Source organism: Neophocaena asiaeorientalis, unplaced genomic scaffold, assembly GCF_003031525.2.
Source record: "Neophocaena asiaeorientalis asiaeorientalis breed wild unplaced genomic scaffold, Neophocaena_asiaeorientalis_V1.1 scaffold11, whole genome shotgun sequence".
Taxonomy (NCBI): domain Eukaryota; kingdom Metazoa; phylum Chordata; class Mammalia; order Artiodactyla; family Phocoenidae; genus Neophocaena; species Neophocaena asiaeorientalis.
The window spans coordinates 991,953-1,012,240 of record NW_020173124.1 but is presented as its reverse complement, the minus strand read 5'-3'; the positions used below and the strand labels follow the sequence as shown (position 1 = coordinate 1,012,240).

Sequence of the window (20,288 nt, the reverse complement as noted above, 5' to 3'; positions counted from 1 at the left end):
ACGGGCCTCACCTGGGAGCTTGTTAGAAATGCAGAATCTCGGGTAAGAAAGCATTGTGCTGGAAATTGAAGTTACACATAAATGTAATAAAATAAAATCATCTTTTTGATTCAGGGGCTTACAATTTGGTAGAGATGTCAGGATTTTCACATGAAAAGACAAATAACAACTCAGCGCTTGCAATCTTAAGAGACATAGGGGTGAACCACGTCCTCATTGAGAGGACTGATTTTTCCAGGCTCCAAACTAAGAATTGAAATATTTTAGAAATGAACTTTTAATTCAGCAAAAATTTACTAAAATCTTCCATGCGTCAGATATTCTGCTAAGACAATGAGGGTATCAGACAGATCCAGTACCTGCCCTTGCAATGGTTTCACTCAATTGTTTTCTAATTTGTAATATGCCTAGCAAACTACTTTTTATAACACAAAGAACAGAACTGAATTTCCCTAGAAGTCAATTAACTCTTTGCATAATTGCTTACATAATAACTCTTTTGTTACTTTTCCAAGGTGACATGGAGAAAGAGGATATACCTTGAGACTTAGGGTTAAAGTAATTTTGTAACATGTGTTATGGATTTCTAATATGCATTCCCCTGACTATACCTTGATTCCCCAAATACTCACATATGACAGACCATTATAGTTACCTTCATGATAAATTTATTTAATCTTTTTTAGCTTTTTTGTCTTGGTTTCTGTAAACATGCTTGGTATAAGATACCTGTCATCTAAAAAACTTTTAAATGCCTTATCTATTTACAAAAATCAGAGATGTTATGAAATGTGATAAGAGAATTATTCCTGACATAAGTTAGACAGGACCCTTGAATTACTCATCTGTGAACCAATTTGAAGAATTCTTGCACTGGTAGATAGATCTGCCCCTCTCCTCCAAGAAAACAGAACCAGATGTCCTTTTTTCCAGCCTCACTCTCCTAGACTTGTATGTATAGAGCTATGAAGCCTACTTTTTCCTAAGCTTCAGATATTATCAAACCCCTATCTGGAAAAGTAGGTCTCATGGGTTCATTTTCCCCTCTTCTACAGATTATTCCCTAGGTAAGGAAAAAATAAACTCAGGGAGGAGAGTTCCCTCACCATTTTGGCACAGTGTTAATCTTCCTTCTTGTGGATAGGATTGTAGCCTTAGGTGTTTCAAATACGGTTTTACTGATTCAGCAACTTAGCAGAATAGATATAGTTAATGAATTGATTAATTTTAAAAACAAGCCAAAGTGATCAGACCTCTGAAATAACCCAATCCAAATTGAGATCTAAAGCCTTCTTCTGCAGCTGACCTATTTATTCAAAGCTGCCTATCTTTGTAAAACCTGAGGCAAGGAAGCCTGAGTACCACAGGACTTTACCTGGAATGTTAACAGAAGCCTTGCGATATTTCAGGCTGACTCTTCTTTTTTTTTTTCTTTTTTTTTTAAACATCTTTGTTGGAGTATAATTGTTTTACAATGTTGTGTTAGTTTCTGTTGTATAACAAAGTGAATCAGCTATATGTATACATATATCCCCATATCCCCTCCCTCTTGCATCTCACTCCCACCCTCCTTATCCCACCCCTCTAGGTAGTCACAAAGCACCGAGCTGATCTCCCTGTGCTATGTGGCTGCTTCCTACTAGCTATCGATTTTACCTTTGGTAGTGTATATATGTCAATGCTGCTCTCTCACTTCGTCCCAGCTTACCCTTCCCCTTCCCATGTCCTCAAGTCCATTCTCTACATCAAGCTGGCTCTTCTTGGGCCTCAGCAGGCCTCTACCTTTCATCACTAGAGGTTCCTCTTGCCTCTTCTCAGACAGAGCTGTAGGTCCCAATTTTCTAAAAAGATTTAATACCTTTCCTTCAGAAGACTTCATTATAATTATATTACATTTGTACCTCTACCTTTGAAGAACACATTTAATGAACCTAAGAAATGGAAATTGGGCACAATTTGTATTTTTATGTTATGAAGTTTGACTCATACTCTTTTTGCTAGAGTACTTTCATTGGAAAGATAAGCTTGAGCTCTTCTATTTATTTAAAATTATGGTTTCTAATTATCACGAAATATGGATTTTATTATTTTTATGTATCATCGAAATGTCACAAAGTTATAATACAGTTTACTCTTGAACAACACAGGTTTGAACTGTGTGGGTCCACTTACAGCAGATTTTTTTCAGTAGTAAAACTACAGTACTTCATGATCCATGGTTGAATTCATGGATTCAAATTAACAGATACAGAGGACCGAATAGCCAGATTTTCCTGCACAGAGGGTCGGCACCCCTAATTCCCACGTTGTTCAAGGGTCAACTGTGTTTTGTTCTGGAGTTTTATTTAGTCTGTTTTCCAATGTAAGAATATATACAGTCTGCTCCTATGGATATCACTTGTGGTTAATATACTAATCTTTTCCTTGTCTTTCTGTACTACCTCTAAATAATAGATTGTGTGATTTTCTCTTTGGGAAAAATTTACCTCATTTCTTTCTCTGATTGTCACAGATGTATTTCCCAATCACACCTACACGTACCAACTAGTTTTAAGAAAGAAAGAAAGGAAGGAAGAAAACACATAAAAATATCCCTCTTAATATATTTTCTGATTGTATATTGTAATATCTTTCAATCCCCAAAGTTAAAGTTTTAATTGTAGCTTTGCTGTACAATTAACCACATCTTGGAACTGTATTGTAAAGTGTTGTGCCAACTATATTCACAATTATACTGAAGGCAAGAAAAAGATAAAGGGATTAAAATACTTGTGAAAGACATTGAGTACTAAATGACTAAAATAATCTTTATCCGAAAAATATAAGATCTATTGAAAAAAACACTTGTTTTATGAATTCCCTCAGAAAGTACCCTGAAATGTAAAAATGCTTGTATTGATTATAAATGAAGACCCAGTAAAGATGTCATCTGGTTCCTATTTTTTAATTAATAATTTTTGAAATCGAAGAGATTTCTTGGCATAAAAGTCAAATAGTTCTATAAAGCTCAAAATGAAAAAAGAGTAGTCACCTCATACATTCTACTCATCCCTGATCTCTCTTCACCAAATATACAACACTTTTAACTCTTCTTTAAAAAAAAAAAAATCTGAATATTTATAATATAACATGCTTAAATGGATATTTGATTTTTTTCAGATTAAGGTATTATTGACTAGCTTTCTACTGGAAGATGACTATTTTGCTTAAGTAGAAATCCCCTCCTTACCCCACCTACTACACACATTCTTTCTATATAATTATATTATTATTAGTTAAATAAATATTCACTATGTTCATCATTATTATCTTGTACACATTCTTCAGAGCTGAGCCATGTAGTGTACTATAAACATATTGCTTTTATATAATTTTTAAACTTTTAATTTCTTGTTGACGTACTTTCTAAAGCCCTCTGTGTACTTTCTTCAACTTAAACTGATTGCATAAATGTTATCCTGGGACTTCCTTTCACTAGCCTGCTGGACAATCTGTTTGCCAAAGTTTAGGCAAAGTTTATTTTATAAGTTACTTTCTCTTTGGTGAAGGACACAAATCCTCCTGGATTGATCCTTCTGTATAAGCCTCCTGATAAAAGATGCTTGGATGATACATTTTTGGTGGCCTAACATGTCTGAAAATATCTTTATTCTATTCTCTTAATTGATAATTTATCTGTGCATACTAGAGACTGAAAATCATTATCTATTAGAATTTAGGCATTTCTTCACTGCTTTCTAAATTCCATTGTTACCACTGAAGGTTTTAATGCCATTGTGATTCCTAATCCTTTGTGTGTGATTTTTTAAATAAGTTTTATTGAAAAATAATCCATATGCCTTACATTTCACCCAATTAAATTATAAAATCCAGTTTTATTTTTTAGTATCTTCACAGAGCTATGCAACCGGCACCACAGTCAATTTTAGGATATTTTCATTATGCCTAAAGATAACCCTGGACCCATTAGCGATCACTCCCTGTTTCTTCCCAATCTCCACAGCACTAGGCGACCATCATTTTATTGATGTGCTTATTTGAGACAATTCATATAAAAGGAATCATACAATATGTGGTCTTCTATGCCTGGTTTCTTTTACTAGCTTAATGGTTTCAATGTTCACTGATGTTGTAGTTTATATCAGTACTGCATTCCTTTTTGTTGTCAAATAATATTCCATTGTGTGGCTATACCTCATTTTGCGTACCTATTCATTCCCTTAAGGATATTTAAGTTGTTTCCAAGTTTTTGGCTATTATGAATAATGTTGCTATGGACACCAGTGTACAAGTTTTTGTGTGTTCAAATTTCTTTTTGGTAAATAACTAAAAGTAGAATTGCTGGACCACGTGGTAACTTTTTATTTTACATTTTGAGGAACTGCCAAAATGTTTTCCAAAATGGCTGGGTCTTTACATTTCCAGCAAGAGTGTAATGAGGGTTCCCATTTATCTACATCCTCACCAGAACTTAGTATTGTCTGTCATTGTGATTACAGCCATCCTGATACGTATGAAGTAGTATTGTCATTGTTTTTGATTTGCATTGGTCTAATGAATACAGATGTTGAATATTCATTCATGTGTTTAATGGACGTTTGTGTGGTTTCTTTGGAGAAATGTGGATTCACATTCTTTTCCTGTCTTTATATTGGGTTATTTGTGTATTTATTATTGAATTGTAAGAGTTATTCATAAGAATTATAAAAATCATAATATAAGAATTATTAGATATTTATCTGAATACAAATGTCTTACCAGATTTTATTTGGAAATATTTTATCCCATTCTATGGTCATTTCTTCATTTTCTTGATGGTATTCTTTGAAGCATAAAGATTTTTAGTTTTCTTAAGTAGAATTTATCTTTTTTTTTTTGCCTTTTTCACTTGGGCTTTTGATGCTCTATCTAGCAAGGCTTTGCTTAACTCAGAGACTCAAATATTTACTTCTACATTTTCTTCTAAGAGTTTTATTATTTTAGCTCCTATTCTTAGATATAAAATCCATTTTCAGCTAAATTTTGCATGTGGCATAAGGCAGGGATCCAACTTCGTTTCTTTGCATGTGAATTTCCAGTTGGACTAGAGTCATTTGTTGGAAAAAAATTCTTCCCTGTTGAATTTTTTAATCTAAAATTAATTGAATGTAGATGTAAGAGTTTATTTCTGTAATTTCAGTTGTATTCCACTGACATATGTCTCTATCCTAAGGTAGTACCACCTGTCTTGATTATTGTAGCTTTGTAGTACGTTTTGAAATGGGAAAATGTGAGTTCTCCAAAATGTTCTTCATTTTAATATTTTTTTTTCTGGCTATTCCAGGTCCGTTGCATTTCCATATGAATTTTAGATCATCTTGTCAATATGCAGAAGACAGCTTAGATTTTCCTAGGGATTTCATTGAATCTGCAGATCAATTTGGAAAGTATTAACATCCTTACAACATTAAGTCTTCTAATCTGTGAATATGGGATTCCTTTTCATTTAGTTAGATCTTCTGTAATTTATTTCAATGATACTTTGTATTTTTCAGTGTATAGGTCTTGTACTTCTTTTGTTTAATTTGTTCCTAAATATTTTATTCTTTTATTGTGCAGTTTTTAGATGGAATTGTTCTTAGTTACACTTTCAGGTAGTTCATTGCTAGTGTATAGAAATACAATTGATATGTATATTTTTTTTCTTTTATCCTGCAAACTTGCTGAACTCATTTATTAGTTCTAATAGGTGTTTTTAATGTGTATTTTTTTAGGATTTGCCATATACAAGATCATGTCATCTGTAACTAGACATAGTTTTATTTCTTTCTTTCCAAACTGGATAACTTTTATTTCTTGCTAATTGCCCTGGTCAGTGAAACGATGAACAGAAGTGACAATAGTAAGCATCCTTTTCATTTTCCTAATAGTAGCAAAACGTTCAGTCTTTTGTCCTTATATGATGATAGCTGTGTTTTTTTCAAAAATGGTCTTTATCAGCCTTCCTCCAAGGGCTTCCTTGTTGTACAACTTGAGTTCCACTCATATCAAAGTTTGCTTTAATAATGCCCACTGGAGTGGTGCAGTGAACAATCTATGTGTTTGGAATGCAGCATCCCTGATCATGATTTGTCTCATCTCCTTCAACCCTTGGCTTAAATTTTACTTCCTTAGTACCCTAAAGGCCAATCAGTCATCATGCTCTTATTGCTTCTTTGCTTTTAAATTTTTGTTGGTTACCTTTGTCTTTTCTAGTCTCGTCTCCTATTCTCTTTATTCTTGTGTGTTTGAGCCTTTCTTATCAGTTTTTTTAAGGGTATGGAAAAATGGAGAGGTGAATTGGTGTGTTTAATTGCCATGCTTAACATAGCTAGTGAGCACCTTTTGACCTAATATGTGTCAGGCACTGTGTTGCATTTGTCTTTGTTCATTTTCATTTCATTGAATATATAGACACCTTCCCAAGGTTATTGTTGCCTCCTATGGTCTGGGACTAATATGCAGATTTAAGAGAACGATATTTGTCCTTTGAAGGGAAAAAAATGACTTTTATCTTTACTTTCCAATAAATTTAGTCACAAGTACCTGTTGCCTACTAAATATGCAGAGACTGCTGGAAGTTATGAGCTCCCTCTACAAAAGAGGTGTCTTTATTCACAGTGCCTCACCTCCTCTAACCCAATTGCTACTACCACCTCCATCCTATTATGTTTATCTTATATAACCTATGCAATATACTTATATAATTTATATGTATATAATCCTTTTTTAACTCTACATTTATTTTCTTACCCGTCTACCTCTAGGCATGAAAAACTCCCTAACTAGATGTATGCAATTTCTACTTGGTAATTATGTTTTTCTCACAACCTTGTGGTAAATTTGGTTAATTTTTTTTTCCCTCAAGCATCGTTTCTCTGTGGTTGTGACTACATAAATTGAACAAGGCAAAGACCTGATTTTGTTTATCATATTATTAATAATTCTAGCATATCATTCTTACTGCAAAATCAAATACAAGACACTGAAACAAGATGTGTAATACCACAGCATACCTTGGCTTTACCCATCCAATACACCTAGCACTCTCTCCTTTATCTCTCCGTATACCAGTCAGTATCTCAGTATTGATAATAATACTCTACAAGTTATAGAGCATGTTTGCACTCATTATGTCTTTTAATATTCTTAAAAACTTATTAAGACATATGCTAGGTTGGAGGCTAAGGCCCAGAAAGGTTAAGAAACTAGTCCACAGTTAAATGTCTGGCAAGAAACACTACAGGTAGATCTGTCTTCTACCTTAAAGACTAGAGCACATATCAAGATTCCATATGTGCCTGGTCTATCCTTCTATATAAATAAAAGATGGAAGTGAAAATTACGAGATTCCTTTGGTAGAGATGTGTTGAAGATTATAATGAGAATAACATAACTGCCAACCTATAATGGGCATTTACAATGTGTCAGACATTAAGCTAAGTGCTTCTATTGAATTACCGTGTTTAAACCTCACACCATCCCTATGAAGTCAATAATGTCATTATCCTCTAATATGAGCTGAGAAGAGAACCCCACAGGAGCATGTGTTACTTTGTTCTATCTTCTCATATCCTCTTATAGGTAAAACTGAGGTAAACATTTTTCTTAAACAATATTCCCACTAATAACTAATACCTGAAATGATAAGTTTATTATTTAGCAAATTTTGTCAATGGATATTAAATCCAAGTCTTTCTTTTCGTAACATAAAATAAATGAATTTCTTATTTGATTGTGCCTTGATAACTAGATTTTAATTTTCCAAGTAATGAAAACTGTTTCAAAGTTTTACATATTTGAATTTTAGAACTCTGAATGCCATTACAATAAAGTTTCTTAAGAAATCAGAGCGTAAAGTGGCTAAATTGCTAGAAATGATTTTACTTGGGGACCCAAAATAAGCAGTTTTCCATCCAGTTTTAGCAAATGAGTTGGTATTATCAGAATTCTTTCTCAGAGTAAACTCGCAACTTGCTATATCTATAGCCTAAAATGGGAAAATCTCTTAGCACTGGTGTAGTACACTCTCAGGTCAGGACCTAGAGTCTCTGACTGGGTAGCCACTTCCTAGAAACAACTCTGCGGTATAGAAGGAAGAGTAAACATGTTTTTAAACAGATAGCGGTATTTATCATACAAACTAAATGTGTTTCAGCACGTAATTGTAATTAAATTACTAACCATCCATATCCATAAAATGGAATAATGTACACCTATCAAAAGGGATGGGGATATCCATGCGTAGAGTGTACATGCACCTCCCCCCACACACGTGTATTATTTTTATTTATTTATTTATTTGTTTATTTATTTATTTCTTTATTTATTTGCGGTACTCGGGCCTTTCACTGTTGTGGCCTCTCCCGTTGCGGAGAACAGGCTCTGGAGGCGCAGGCTCAGCGGCCATGGCTCACGGGCCCAGCCACTCCACGGCATGTGGGATCCTCCCGGGGTGGGGCACGAACCCGTGTCCCCTGCATCGGCAGGCGGACCCTCAACCACTGCGCCACCAGGGAGGCCCCATGTATTATTTTTAAAAGTATACAATCTGTTTTAAACACTAGGCTCAGTCCACAGAATATTTTCTCAAAGCACCTAATTGACCTACAGTTTCCACCTTGTAATAGCACATCTAAATTATAGAGGATTTTTATTTTTCTTTTGGAAAGACTAGTAAATCTTTACGAGACATTATTATGCAAATTGAAAGATATGACGTGACATGTTTGCCCTATTTAAAAAAAACTTAAAGAATTGACTCTGTTGGATTTGGAGTAGATGTTTTTTCTTAAATTTTTTACATAAAAATTTTTTTTTCTTTAAAAATAGAAACAGTTTTATTTATTTCATTCTTTCTCATTTGTATGCCTTAAACTTTTTTGTTTTGTTTTTTTGGTCACCTTAGTGCCTTGGCTAGGACCTCCAGTACATTACTGAATATAAGTGGTAAGAGCAGTTATCCTCTTCCTTTTATGACTTGTTCCTGATATTGGGGCAAGGTAATACCATCAGGTTAAAGAAATTCCCCTCTGTTACTATACTGCCAAGTGTATTTGTGGTTTTTTTTAAAAAAATCATGAATAGGTACTGTTTTTTGTTAAATGCTTTAGGAATCTGTTGAAATATGTTTTTTCTCTCTTAGTCTACTGATATGGTGACCTGCATTAATTGATTTTCAAATGCTAAACCTGCTGTGATAAACCTCACTTAGTTATGATATATTATCCTTTCATATATTCCTACATTTGGATTGTTAGGAATTTTTCATCAATGTTTGTAAGGAATCTTGTTCTGTAGTTTTCTTTTCTTGAATGTGTTCGTATGCTTTTGGAATTAGGGTAATTCTGGCCTCATAAAATTAGTTAGAAAATATTTTCTCCCTTTTTCTTTCCTAGACATGTTTGTATAGGATTGGTGCTATTTCTTCTCTAAATGTTTGGTAGCATATCCTGTGAAGCCATCTGGGTCTAGTGTTTTATTTGTGGGAAGATTTTTAGTTTTAAATTCAGTTTCTTTAGTAGATATAGGAATTATCCATTTCTTCTTGAGTGAGCTTTGGCAGTTTGTGTTTTTCAAGGAACTTGTCTATTTCATCTATGTTGTCAAATTTATTTATTTATTTTTAAAAACTCATTTATTTATTTATTTATTTGGCTGTGTTGGGTCTTCATCGCTTCATGGGCTTTCTCTAGTTGCGGGGAGTGGGTGCTACTCTTTGTTGTGGTGCACGGACTTCTCATTGTGGTGACTTCTCTTGTTGTGGAGCAGGGGCTCTAGGTATGTGGGCTTCAGTATTTGAAGCACGAGGGCTCAGTAGTTGTGGCTCACGGACTCTAGAGCACAGCTTCAGTAGTTGTGGCACACTGGCTTAACTGCTCTATGACATGTGGGATCTTCCCGGACCAGGGCTCAAACCCATGTCCCCTGCATTGACAGGCGGATTCTTAACCACTGCACCACCAAGAAAGTCTCTATGTTGTCAAATTTAAAGGCAAAGATTTGTTTGAAGTTTTCTCTATCTTTTTAAAACTGTGAGATCTGTACTAGTGATATACTCTCTTTCCTTGCTGATACTTGTAATTTGTGTCTTTTTGTGACTTTAAGAAGGTCCTGGGATATAAGATCAATATATAAAAAATCAATCGTATTTCTAAATGCTAAAGATGTACAATTGGAAATGTAAATAATACCACTTATAATAAACCAAAACTATAAAACACTTAGGTATTAATTGAATAACATATATAAATGCAAGATCTATATGCTGGAAACTCATGGGGAAAAATAAGCCTCCTAGAGCCCCAAGTAAATGTACATATATTACATTGTATTTGTGGATCGGGAGACCATAGTATTAAGATGTCAATCTTCCCCAATCTATAAATTCAATATAAGTCCAAATAAAATCCTAGCGTAATTTCATAAAAACTGACAACTGATTCTAAAATTTATATGGAAATGTAAAGGACCTGGAATATCTAAAGCAGTACTGAAAAACAAAAATAAAGTATGAGGATTCATGCTACCAGATTTCAAGTTTACTATGTCAAAACAGTGTGATATTGGAGAGAGGTAAACATGTAAATTAATGAAACATAGGAGTACAGAAATACATCCACAAATAAATAGTGAAATAAGTATTTTTTTAAGTACAAAGATAATTTAATGAAGAAAAGTTAGTCTTCTCAACAAATGGTGCAGGCACAGTTCAACATTTAATGCAAAAAAACCCCATAAAAACCTTGATTCATATATTATACTATATATAAAAACTAACTCAAAATGGACCAAAAGGGCTTCCCTGGTGGCGCAGTGGTTGAGAGTCTGCCTGCCGATGCAGGGGACCCGGGTTCGTGCCCCGGTCTGGGAAGATCCCACATGCCCGGAGCGGCTGGGCCCGTGAGCCATGGCCGCTGAGTCTGCGTGTCCGGAGCCTGTGCTCCGCAACGGGAGAGGCCACAACAGTGAGAGGCCTGCATACCGCAAAAAAAAAAAAAAAAAATGGACCAAAAATCTAAAACTATAAAATTTCTAGAAGAAAACAAAGGAGAGATTGACTTAGGTAGGAATTTGACACTAAAAGCATGATTCAAAAAGAAAATATTGAGAAATTGGACTTATCAAAATTAAGGAATTTTTTCTTTGCGAATTTATTATTTGAAAAACACTAATAAAATGAAAAAAGAAGCTACAGACCAGGAGGATATACTTATAAGTCAAATATCTCATAATGGACTTGTATCTAAAATATATATATATGTATATATATACACGCACACACACATATATAAAATAAAAAAAGGGCAAACGATTGAACAAACACTTTACCAAAGATATATGATTGGCAAATAAGAACATGAAAAGACGTTTAATATCATTAGTCATTAGGAAATGCAAATTAAAACCACAATTAGGTACTATTGCATACCTGTTAAGAGTGGTTAAAGAAATTAAAATAAAAACCTGATAATAAGTTCTGGGCAGAAGGCCAAGTAGCTGGAAGATTTATATATTTATAGTGGGAATGAAAAGCAGTACAGCCCCTTTGAAAAGTATTTTGATAGTTTCTTATAAAGTGAAACATCTTTTTACTATATAAGCCAGCAATCCCAAATTTACCAAATGAAGTGATAACCTATATTTACACAAAAATTGTATGTGAATGTTATAGCAACTTTACTCTTAATAAACCAAAACTAGAAACAACTCAAATGTCCATCATGTGTGAAATGGATAAACAAACTAAGGTACATTCATACAATGGAATACTATTCAGCAATGCAGAAGAGAGAACTGATAAAATAACATGGATGAATCTCAAATATGTTATGTTCAGTAAAGATGCTACAGACTGGATGATTCCATTTGTATGACATGCTGGAAAAGGCAAAACTATTGAGACAGAAAACAGATCAGTGATGGCCAAAATCTGGCAGTGGGGAAATGAGCTGATTGCAGAAGGACATAGAAAAATATTTTAGGATGATGGTCCTGTTCTATATTTTAATAACGGTATTGGTTACAAAACTGTATGCATTTGTCAAAACTTACAGATCTGTACACTAAAAAGAATCAGTTTTACTGAGTGTAAATTATACCATAACAAAAATGGAACAAAAAATTAAGAAAAAATAATTGCCTTAATGTTATATCTTTCTATATGGGAACACAGTGAAAATTTGAGGCTAGGACTGTGGTTTTACACTAAGCAAAGAATTCTGAAGAAATCCACCGTAGCAGTCATAATGAATGATATGACACAAATTATCACCATTCTAAATATGTCAGGCAGACGTCCTGCTGACAAGAGGGACTGTCTGGTATGATAAGTAGCTGCATCAGCTTATCAATTTCCAAGTACCAAGAGTGAGTGAAATATGTTATTTTTATAAATGTACTACATGGAGAGATGTTTTTCTTATTACCGTGATTATCATTGTTGGTTAAAAGACATTTTTGTATAACCTAAATTCAAGAAGAAACTTGATTACTAAAATTGAGAATGAAATTTGATCCTATTTTGTAAAATAATGCCTCACATAACTTATATCTGGAAAAGTGCCTATACTTTTTGTATCTCCAAAGAGTTTATAAAAGTTCTAATTTTCTCTCAGGGGGGAACATATAACCTAGAAGCACATGAATATGGCACAGCTGTGTTCTTACTATCCCACCAGGTCCAATACATGATCAATGTGAATTGTTCGATTTTTAGGTCATGAAGGCAGCCAGCATAATGTTATTGATGATCTGATGGCTACACATACAGTATTGGAAGCAGTGGTTCTCTGGCTTAGAGATATTTACGTAAACAAAACGAATGAGGGAAGAAACCTCCTAAAAGTAATAACTTGCAATTGCTGGAATCTGGTTACCAGCTTCTAACCATTCTTTATTGATCTGCTTTTACTCTGAGGCAGGTTAGCAAATTTATTTGTATGTGTTTCCAAAACCATAAACCTGCATACATTTGTGGAAATGTGTTAAAAAGCAGAACAATCTCTAAAGACTATGCAGACTAGCATAAGTATTCGGTGAAAATTACATGCCTGGATTGTTGATTGGTCTATGCTTATGTAGCAAATTAGATGTGGATATACATTGTTTCAGTGAGTACTATTCATATTTTATAGAAACCCAATTAGCCAGTATAGAAAAATCTTTGTTTCCTATGGTTAGTGTTTCTCTGTTAGTTGGGGACTTTTCATTCAGGTAATGATTTCAGGAGAATTTACCAAAAAAAGTATCTTCTCCAGAAGATGTCAAAAGATACAGAAGTGATTTAGGTGCAAAACTAGAACTATTTTATGTAACACCCAAAAATAAAACAGCAAAAGAGAAAAATATTTCTATTGTACAATGAAACATAGTTCCAAATCACTTGAAGAATATGGAAATTATGACAAGAATGTATTCTGTTGTACTGAATGGATGATTATGCTTAAATGGTAAAATGATAATAAAGATAATAATTAAAAGAGTTACTATGAGGCAGGCAGTATTTTAAGAACTTTGCATGACTTAGCTCATTTAAGCCTCACAATACCCTATGAGGTAGTTTCTATTCTTTTTCCCATTTTAGAGATAAGCTCTCTATACCTGTTTATTCTTAAGTCATTTGCCCATTACCATGGTATTATGTAACAACCCTGGTACCTCGGGGGTTTAATGCAACAAAAGTCCAAATTTTCACTCACATCACAATCCAATTGGGTCATCAGTAGATGCTTCCTGTATGTGCTATTTTAGGCTCCCTCCATTTTGGGTCTCCGCCATCCCAGGGTTCTCCCAGTTGTCTGCTGGATTCCCTGCATCCAAAGGGCGGACAAGTCAAGAGACAATAGAGGATTGTCAGAATCCTTCAGGGGCCAGGTTAGGAAGTGGCACAAACTAGTTTTACATATATTTCATCATCTAGAAGCCACATTCACATAGCCTGAAATTAGCTAAACCAAGGTTGGAACTTAGGTACTCTGGCTCCAGAGTCCAAAGCTGTGTATACGGCATCACACTCAGAAAAAAGAAAAAGAGTGGTAAAAAAGATATGAGATTTAGTATGAATTAATTTTCTATCCTTTTAGAATTCCTCTTACTATTTGTTAGTAATAAAAATTCAGAAATCTAGTTCTTGAATCTATTTCTAAGTTAAAGATCAACTTAGAAGATTAGATACCTCAAAGCTACCTACTACTTGTAAACTGTTAACTTGTGTTTTATACAGAAAATATACTCAAACTTTGATAATATTCTCCTATACAACTTTGAAAAGAACACAAAAATATTTCTTAAAATCACAGAATATAGTGGGTCTGTGTGGGGGAGTCTTCATCAATTGCATTAGATTTAATTTCTGAAATAGTAGCTCCTCTTCTTTAATTAAAAAGATACTTTTCTTTTATGATAATGCTGAAGAATACAGATAAGATACCATGTTTCCATATTTGCATTCTGATTTGCATATTTCATCCCCTTCGATACTAGTGATCTTCCTACTTCAGTGTAAGATTCAAACCATTGATAATGTTGCATGAGCCAATGACTATGCTTCATTTAAAGCAGTTTATGAAGATTGATGAGTCAAGCACAAAATTTCTGTTCTGCTCAAATAATCTTTCTGACAAAATTAATCTGATGCACTTGTAATTATGTACATAATCATTATAGTGTTGCACGTAATTAAGCATAAATGGTACGCGGTTCAAATACATAACATTACAGTAATTAGTATTGCTTTCATAGAGCCACGCCAAATTTTAAATTTTAGCTTTTATTTTATTTTTTTTTTTTTTGCGGTACAAGGGCCTCTCGCTGTTGTGGCCTCTCCCATTGCAGAGCACAGGCTCCGGATGCGCAGGCTCAGCGGCCATGGCTCACGGGCCCAGCCGCTCCGCGGCATGTGGGATCTTCCCGGACCGGGGCACGAACCCACGTCCCCTGCATCGGCAGGCGGACTCTCAACCACTGCGCCACCAGGGAAGCCCTAAATTTTAGCTTTTCATGTTGGTAGCTCCTCATAGTTCTTTATGATCTGTTAGAAGAATACATATTTACCGTTTCATCTGATATCATATACTGTTTAATTGTCTCCATATCACCTCTCTATACATACACAAATTCTCATGCAGGATAAATTCAGTAAACCAAAAGCTAAGTTGCCCTTGTCTCTTTTGCTATTTTCAACCACCAGACTCCCACCTAATATGCAAAATCATGTGTGAGGTCTGATCTTTCATAACCATTTTTATCCATTTTCTCTTATTTCTCCTCTTGTCTCGCCGTCACTACCATGATGTTGGTAACCTTTTAGCATGCCTTGTACTCTTCATACTCCAGGAGTTTCAAGATTGGAGAGAGCAGAAAGATGGAACCAGTAATCTATGGATTTTCTACTTCAGACTGAGACAGGGCAAAGAAAGAGTTGGGCTGTAGGGATTACGTGGAAAACAATGAATTTAAAGCAGTGAATTAATATGCCTGTCCTAAGGTACAGACTAATAAATTAGGTAATACCCCTACCTTCATGCTCTGTATCCTATAAGATATTGGTCTTTTCTATGAGAAACTGTTCCTCTTTCTGTCCGAACCCCTTCCTACATTTACCTCTGTCCCCTCTGCACCGCTGAAACCGTTTTTAAAGGTCTTAATTGATCCTATTAGGAAACCCAGTGCAGTCTTTAGGCTTCATCCAAGTATATTTCTCAGTTTTTAATATTTATTGCCCTGCTTACTTCCACGGACTGTTATTCTTCCTTAGGTTTTGTGAAGCTTTCTATGTTCCTCGTCTATATATTTAGTTATTTCTCAGTTTTCTTTTTTTTTAAACATCTTTATTGGAGTATAATTGCTCTGAAATGGTGTGTTAGTTTCCGCTTTATAACAAAGTAATCAGCCATACATATACATATATCCCCATATCTCCTTCCTCTTGCATCTCCCTCCCACCCTTCTGGGTGGTCACAAAGCACTGAGCGGATCTCCCTGTGCTATCTGGCTGCTTCCCACTAGCTATCGATTTTATATTTGGTGTGTATATATGTCCATGCCACTCTCTCACTTTGTCCGAGCTCCCCCTTCCCCTTCCCTGTGTCCTCAGGTCCATTCTCTACATCTGTGTCTTTATTCTTGTCCTGCCCCTAGGTTCTTCAGAACCTTCTTCTTTTTTTAGATTCCATATATATGTGTTAGCATACAGTATTTGTTTTTCTCTTTCTGACTTACTTCACCCTGTATGACAGACTCTAGGTCCATCCACCTCACTACAAATAACTCAATTTCGTTTCTTTTTATGGCTGAGTAATATTCCATTGTATATATGTGCCACATCTTCTTTAGCCATTCATCTGTCAGTGGATACTTAGGTTGCTTCCATGTCCTGGCTATTGTAAATAGAGCTGCAGTGAACATTGTGGTACATGACTCTTTTTGTCCGTTTTCTTTATTAACACCTTTTCTTCTGCTTGCCTTTCACATATAAAAGTTCTCTAGGTTTGATTTATATCATAAATATTCTTTTTTAAAGGATGATTATTTTCTCTTTGGACTTCAAGGACCAATTATGTGTTTTTGACTTCCAAATCTCCACCTCTAGTCCAGACTTTTCTTCTTAGGTAGACTCAAATTCTCAACTCCCTCCTAGCCATTTTCTTGTCAACATTTTAAACTAAACCGTCAAAAGCAAGCTTAGTATTTCCCTCTAAACCTCCAGTCCTTCTGTTATTCTTAATTCATTTTATTGGTACTGTTAACTCAGTGTTACTATGCTTTCACCACACCAAGTTTCTGGCCATCCACTCATCTAAATATTCATAGTCCTAACCTTTTTGATAGCTTTCCTTTCTTTACTGTCTTTGACTCATTTTTCTCCTTGTTATTAGGCACTTTCAAACAATACACGTCAGAGTATATCACTTCTGTCCTCCTTAACTAGCAATGATTCCCATTATTGAAACAGAAAATTCTACTTAATCTAAGAATAAATCTACTTCTGTCCGGCCCCAAATAATAATTCCAGTCCCATTTCCTACCACATCAAACACTTATGTTTTAGCCACACAGGGTTATTTACCATTGTCTTCACCTCTTACATGCTGTCATTTTTTAAAAATTTATTTTCTCATATTGTCTACTTTATCTGGAATGCATGCTCATAAATTCTGTCTACTGAGCTCATCTTTTAAATTTTAGTTTAAATTTAACTTCTTTAACAACCTTTTTTCCAGATACCTACCTCTATTTCCAGTCTCTAGATGAATTCTTCTCTTTCCAGCTAATGTCACATGTATTTTTATTTAGTATATGTGTTGTTCTGCTATGAATTATAGCTGTTGTTTACATTGTTGCACTTCTCATCTAACCCCACTTGCTTCCACACTCATGTTGTAATTCATTAATTTGTCTAAAGCAATTTTGCATCTGTGGAAGCCCAGCAGATTCCTTAGCATTGACTAGGTGCTCAATCAGTGTTGAACTAAAAGAAGCATATAGAGTAAAGGCAATTTTGGACTGATTCCACCATAATCAAACAAGATTTGACAACTCAATTACCTAACTTAAAGATGTAAATGAACTATCTTTAGGACCTAGTTTAATTTAATGGACTAGAAATGACACCTGAGAGTATTAATTGTCATCCTAGAATTAAGCTATTTTACTGATTTATTAGTTCATTCATCCTATAAAAATTATAAAAAACACTTCTTGTATCTACAGCACACTACTAACCTTAGAATGACAAAACAAATAAAAAAAATACACCACGGTTTCAACCGCCACCAGATTGTACAGTGGGAAGTAGAGGCATTTTTGAAAACACAGGCTTTGTTTGTAGTCAGCCTGACCTTGATTTGAAGTTTTGAATACCATCTTCATCGTATATTTACCATATAATCTTAAATTAGTTATCAACCATAAATTTCCTTATCTGAAAACTATAAATTACAATGATATCTACATTTTTGACTGGTATGGGGTTTCAAAGAAATTGCACATTTCAAAAACTTCATATATATGCATGTATCTACATATATATATATATATATATATATATATATTAGGTTTATAATTTATAGCTGTAGATACTGGTGGGGGAGACCAAAATGTAAATAACTACCATATGAAACAAAACTGTTATAACTTCTAAAGATCCATTTATTCTATATTTTTATTAATAATGTATTTTTACAGACCAAATGACTGGTCTTCGCACATTATATAAATGTTAATATTTATAACAGCATATAATTGGCATTGACCCCAATTCCAAACCTACAAATCAGATGTGTTGATTTGTATAGTGGCTTAATTTATATCAAGGAAGCAGAAATTGTTCCAGGTATCTCAAAGAGAAATAAATTTTAATATAAAGTGTCAGTTGTAATAGAACAGTGGAAATTAGAAGTCGAAGAGGGCACACCTAGCTTTCAGCTTATGGAACTGCAGTTATGTTCCAGTTAGAGGGGAAGCTATGATAACTGATGAGTTTACTAGTAGTGTATTGATAGGCAAGAGAAAAAGACCAGGTTTTTATCCTGGAGCACTTCAGCCTTAAGAGGTTGACAAGAAAATGTGGAACTGTACAAAGGAGGCTGTGAAATAGGAGGAAAACCAGAAGTTCTGAGCCCTGGAAGCAAAGTGATGAAGGTACATCAGGGAAAACTAGTTAACAGTGTCAAGTGCTGCTGATAGGTCAAGTAAGATGAGGACTGAGAAAAGGCCATCACACTTATCAGCCTCAAGGTCATTGGAAACCTGTATCTGAGCAGTTTCTGGAGCAATGGAGATAAAACCTTTATGGAGTGGGCTTAAGATAGAAACAGAGAGGAAGAAAGAGACAGTGAGTATGGATTATTTTGTAAGTTTTGTTATAAAGAGGAACAAAGATACTGGGCAATGGTGACTCCTACAGGACGTGAGATCAAGGTTTTTTGTTTTTAATGTGAGGAAAAGTAGTACAAGGGTCAGAAAACATTCTGTAAAGGGCTATAATAGATATTTTAGGTTTGGGGGGCCAACTAGTCAGCTAAGACAACTAGTCGGGTTGTGTTTGTAGTGTAAAAACAGCCATAGGCAATATGTAAACAAATGGCTATTGACTGTGTTCCCATGAAACTCAATTGACAAAAAAGGATGGAGGCTTTAGTTTGATCTAACATAAATTTTTAAAGATGATTATGAGAGGAAGTAGAGAAAAACTGAAGTGATATCCTTGAATAGGTGAAAGGGGATGGGATTTGTGCACAGGAGTTGGGGCTGGAGCTCTAATTATGAGTTAAACCAAGTTTGAAAAGCAAGAAAAACAAGAATAGGCAGAGGTGGGTAAAATGTGAAGCATAAATCTGTGGAAAATTTCTTTCAATAGCTTCAATTTTCTCAGGGAAGTAGGAAGCAAGATCATCATATGTGGGTGACCATTATGAAGAAGATTTAAAGTTTTAAGAAGAGAAGATACATAAAATATTGATAGTTTCATGAAAGAGTTTAAAAGCAATTGGGCTAAGAAAATACTAGAGAGAATTAATTTTTTAGTAAAACATCAAATTTTCAGTTTGGAGTATTCTAGCTGTCCTTTTCCACACTGGACTTTCATATATCTTTATTAAAAGTTAAAATATTTCTGAAGCACCAGCTAAATTTGTGGCAAATATCAATTTATTTTGAATCATTTAACCTTGATCTTTAAAACCCTTATTTTTCTCCCCAGGGGAAAAAAGGAAATTGTCACGACCCATTAATATCCCTATTTTCAGACACCACAACCAGTCATACATTCTCTCCGTAATTTTTCTTGTTTAGCAAATCTTATTCCTGTTAGAAATTATTTGTGAAATGAATATGCCTCTGTCACTTCATCTGTATTTCATGCATTTATCATACTGAATCCTAATTTGCTCTAAGGTTTTGCTAACTTTGGCTTCACTGTTTTTGTTCTAAAAGGGTTTAGATTTATGAAATATATTATGTCCAGTAGTTGTCTAATATTTTGCCACCTGCTTCAAAGGTTATACATGGATTAGTAAGTCAAAACAAGCCCTCAAAATACAGAATATCAATGGATGTGTCAGATAAGAAAGGCATAAATGGTGAAATCAACCACTGAGTTGACATTTTTCCTCTTGAAATAATTTACCAGAATTTGAAAGGATTTGTGCCTTTGAATGTACGTAATAAGGGAAAAAGTGAAAGACTGAACAGATTGATCTGAAATTTTTATTAACAATACTTCAAACAAATGCAAGCCAACATATTTTAGAGGGAATAGATATTGTTTT

At 34.4% G+C, this 20,288-nt stretch overlaps 1 protein-coding gene across 1 annotated transcript in view; it reads left to right on the top strand.

Annotated features, from left to right (window-relative positions):
* LRP1B (LDL receptor related protein 1B) overlaps positions 1-20,288 on the top strand; it is a 1,787,379-nt gene that overhangs the window by 825,143 nt on the left and 941,948 nt on the right. The window lies entirely within an intron of this gene.